Source organism: Asparagus officinalis, chromosome 9 (assembly GCF_001876935.1).
Source record: "Asparagus officinalis chromosome 9, Aspof.V1, whole genome shotgun sequence".
NCBI lineage: Eukaryota > Viridiplantae > Streptophyta > Magnoliopsida > Asparagales > Asparagaceae > Asparagus > Asparagus officinalis.
In genome coordinates this window covers 5504930-5509454 of record NC_033802.1, presented here as the reverse complement: position 1 = coordinate 5509454, position 4525 = coordinate 5504930, and the positions used below count along the sequence as shown (strand labels likewise).

At 35.5% G+C, this 4525-nt stretch overlaps 1 long non-coding RNA gene across 1 annotated transcript in view; it reads right to left on the bottom strand.

Annotated features, from left to right (window-relative positions):
* The window catches only part of LOC109823921, a 21757-nt gene extending 17232 nt beyond the window's left edge, over positions 1-4525 (bottom strand). Inside the window, exons 1-3 of the long non-coding RNA XR_002242506.1 lie at positions 4379-4525; positions 4130-4267; positions 3893-4041 (exon numbers count right to left, since the gene is read on the bottom strand). This is a non-coding gene — a long non-coding RNA (uncharacterized LOC109823921). The remainder of the gene's footprint in view (positions 1-3892; positions 4042-4129; positions 4268-4378) is intronic.

The window sequence follows — 4525 nt, the reverse complement described above, 5'->3', positions numbered from 1 at the left end:
TTCTGAAGTAGATTGAGATAATGATATGTTATATAATAGTTTTTGAGATTTATACCCCTCAAATTGAAGGTACTTTTTAAATTTGCCCTCCATATTATTGAATTTCTAAATTTGCCCCTTCAATTGTTTTGTACGCTCAAATTACCCCTCACCTTAATTAATGTTAAATTTTGAAGGGTTTTTTGCTTCGGTTAAATTACATCGACCTCCCTATTTTTAACTTTTAAGGAAAAATCAACTCAAATCCCTTATGAATTATCTAAGATCCAGCCCCGTATATGTTCTTATATCGTTCGCATCTTCACCTTTCTCCACCAAAAGAAGAGATGCCGACCCCAATCACAAATTACCCACGAGCAAGATACTTTCCATCTTATAATTTAAGCCCCTCCAAATACATTGCGAATTACAACACCTTGTTGAAATCTATAAAACAAGGATGGAGTGGGAGATAACGAAGCTCTACCCTGAAGTCAAAGGATGAAATGTTATTTCACATGCAGAATTCTAACTAGAGAAAGTGTATACAGAAAAGAAATTATCCAATCCAATAATGAAAAATAACAATTATGAATTTGTAAACCAAAATTGGCTTGTCTAGATATTACTAATGGCTAACTGGCTTTGTGATCACATATACTTTTCATCTATATTGGCTAAAAATCGTAATGTCTATTCATTATTCAAGATAAAGGAGATTATATAGTTTGTGAATTTTTGTAGCAAAGTTATAAATTATAAAAAAAATTAACTAGGTAATAAATTATTATTTCCATTCTATATTGACTATCAAGAAAACCCACAATTAAAACTGGGAGGCTCGCATAGTTTCTTAAAGTTTATTACATGATGTTGTTTTGCAAAACTTTCTTTTATGACCAAATATATATAGTCCTTCGATTAATGTTTCTGATCTTACTGTCTTTTATCCTACTTTAGCTGGTTCACTGTTATGGAGGGAGATGTGAAGGAGGAAAGCTGTAGAGTTATATATGTGGCTTATGTTTTGTATTCCTGTCTTTTTAGTCTCTTTAAATATTTGTTATTTGACCATTACTTTTTCTTAATTTTGGCAAAGACTTCTTTTCCACAAGGAATTCCAATAAGCAAAGATTGGAGTCAGCTTGGTGTCTTAAATGAAGTTCGAAATCAGAAGTATTGTAGTGAGTCATTATTTGCTTCTAAAAAACTTAATAAGTTTTATAAACAAGCATAATTCACCCGTGCTTGTTGCGGTATTAGCGTGAACAAAATTAAAAAAATAATGGTTTAATTATTTAGTTTGGAATTTCTTAATTTATGGATAAAATTATTTTTTCTCAGTTGTACTGCTAACAAACTAATAAGAAAGAATATAAAAGTTGAGGGGCTTTTTGAAGTGGTTAGGCTTGGAACCAAGTGTAAACCATTACATGAATTAGCAATTGAACGCAATAGCAAAAAGTTCAAGTCTAAAAGTCCTGGTAAACACTTTAACCATTGTATTCACTTCGGACTACACTCCCAGAATTAAGCAATACAAATAAAACCTTCATATTTCGGTTTGTGTTTGAGATCTTTAAGTGAGGGCAAGAACAACACTTCAGGTCATAGATATTTATATCGATTTTAGTCCAAAACCAAATAAACCAAACCGAATTAACCAAAGGTATTTAGGTCAGATCAAATCACTTCGAATCAGTTCACTTTCGGTTTGTCAAATTTTGATAAAAACCGAGCTGATTCACCATTTGCTCACCCCTGACTGACTCCGAAATTTAAGTGAGAGAGAGAACCTGATGTTATATAGAGGAGATAACCTCGGAAATGGAAAAACTATCAGGAAAAGTCACTAGTATAAGGTTATCATTTGAACTCCACCATTCTGGACTTCAAATTCCATCCACATTAATTAATTTGATTTTAAGTGCATTGCCCAAAAGAATGCCAAAACATGAGATTTAGATCTGGGCCAAGCTGGATTTAAATCCAGGACCCAAAGACATGTTCCCAAAAAGAACCTAAATGTTATTGAATCGGGTTCAAAGTTCGAACCGCTCAAACATATCAAATATCTGATCTGTTTTGCTAACATTCTTAGCCTTATGATAAAAACAAAACAAATAATTGACAGATTCAATATCAGGAACACATTATGTTGCATGGAAAATCCAACGAATTTAATAATTAGAAAAACAAGTTACACATATATCCAGAGAGCAAAAATAATTGACACAGTCACCTAAGGACCTTGTTTGCTAAATCACTCATATTTTTGGCAAGCGGAGATTAGTTAATAATCAAAGATGCACAAGTGAATATTGTCTATCAAATAAGGAGGAGATCCTACTTTGTTAAGTAACACACTAGTTAAACGTGAATCACTAAGTAGAATTAAAGCTTTCTTCACCTTATGATAAGAACTCAACAAATAATTGACAGATGCAATATCAGGGACTCATTACACTACATGGAAAACCCAATGAAATTAATAATTAAAAAATGAATTGCATATAGATCTAGAGAGCAAAAACAATTGAAACAGTCACGTGAGGACCTCGTTTGCTAAATCACTCATATTTTTGGCAAGCGGAGATTAGTTAATAATCAAGGATGTACCAAAGTGAATATTGTCTACCAAATAAAGAGGAGATCCTGCTTTGTTAAGTAACACTAGTTAAAGGTGAATCACTACGTAGAATTAAGGCTTTCTTAGCCAAGTTGTTCTCTTCACGCAACAATGAAATTAGAATATCTAACAAATGAGTAAAGAAATTAACATAGCTTGTCTAAACTAGAAAGCTAGCCTGTTTTATGGTTCCAACCTTAGATGCAATTCTCAATGATAATTCATCCACACGCTCAATTTGATTTTATAAGATAAATGGCTCTACATACCTAATTTTCCCTACGTATTCAAAAGGCAAAAACATGCCTAATTTTGATCGAAACTATAGAAAGTGATAAGGAACGAAAGGCTCCTTCTGCAATTTTGGTGTGGCTGATGCATATTGGTATTGGTCGAGTTTTTAAATCTAGGTATTGAGTAGACTCTAATCACGCTAATATCACACTGAATGATACAAGGAATGTTCCCTTAATGCTGCCACGCCAAGCGAAGGGAGAACATGCGGAGGAAGTGATGGTGAAAATATAACTATTAGATAGGAGCTGATATGGGCATCAGAAATAGAAACGTATAGGGATAATTTGCTATTATTTGTAAATTTGAGAAATGCACGAGCTTTTATAGAATAAGCATAGGTGTGAAGAAGGGAAGAACTAAGTACAACAATAGTGATCTGCCCTAATGGAAACTTTCTGATTTACCAGGAATCTAATTTTCTTCATGACCCCCCTCATGCGCAACAACCTAAATAAAAACTGCCCAAATCTCCGCCGTACGCCAATCATGCTTGCCATGCATTTGTGATCCAGTTCATATTCAAATTGACTGTCTTGACCAGGAATTAATGTGCATCACTTTTATAACTAGCTACAAATGTCTTCCAAGTCACAACTAATCCGCTAAATCACTCATTATGGTGCATGGAAAATCCAACGAATTTAAAAATTAAAAAACAAGTTACACACATATCCAGAGAGCAAAAATAATTGACATAGTCACATGAGGACCTTGATCGCTAAATCACTGATATTTTTGGCAGCTTCCTGATTTACCAGGAATCTAATTTTCTTCATGACCCTACTCATGCACAACAACCTAAATAAAAACTACCCAAATCTCCGCCGTATGTCAACCTAAATAAAAACCACCAGGAACGGGCATCACTTTTATAACTAGCTACAAATGTCTTCCAAGTCACAACTAATCCGCTAGCTTTGCACGAAAAACTCTCGCAAGGGAAAAGACAAAGCATAATCTTGTACAAAGGGATGGGTTTAATTATACCTCTGTGGACGCTGGTGCATTAATAATAGCCGGTTTGTTTTTCTTCCTAAAGATATGAACCTCGTCTTTCTGCTTTCCGCAACGAGCCTTCACCAAGGAGCCCTCGCGTTACACTTGATGACTTCCTTGAGCCGGAGTTCATTGCCACCCTGTGATAATAGAAATAAGTTTTAACAATTATTTTATGTTCTTTAGCGGAGGAGGAGGAAGAAGAAGAAGAAGAAGAAGAAGCAGGACCTCTTTCTTTCTCTTCTCGTTTTGGTCCTCCATGGCGAAGTCGGCGATTTCACGAATATCCTCAGCGGGCCAATCGCTGCCAACCGGTTGGATGATACCGATAGCGAAAACATTGGGTAACGGAGGAACATCAAATCCCTAGTTAGGGGGGAAAGAAATGATTGAGAAAGATGAAGAACGGTAAATTAAAATAATTAAAACACAAATAATTAATGAATTATTTTAGGGTTAGCGGCCGGGGGGCTTTACATCGCTCCGACGAACAGCTTCCGCGTACATGGCCCGCTCTTGGTCGGTCATCTCGTGGAGACCATCCCCGTAAGAATCGTCATCATCTTCCTCCGACTCCTCTGACGTCGACTCCGGCTTCTTCGCCGGAGACTCGGGCACTTCATA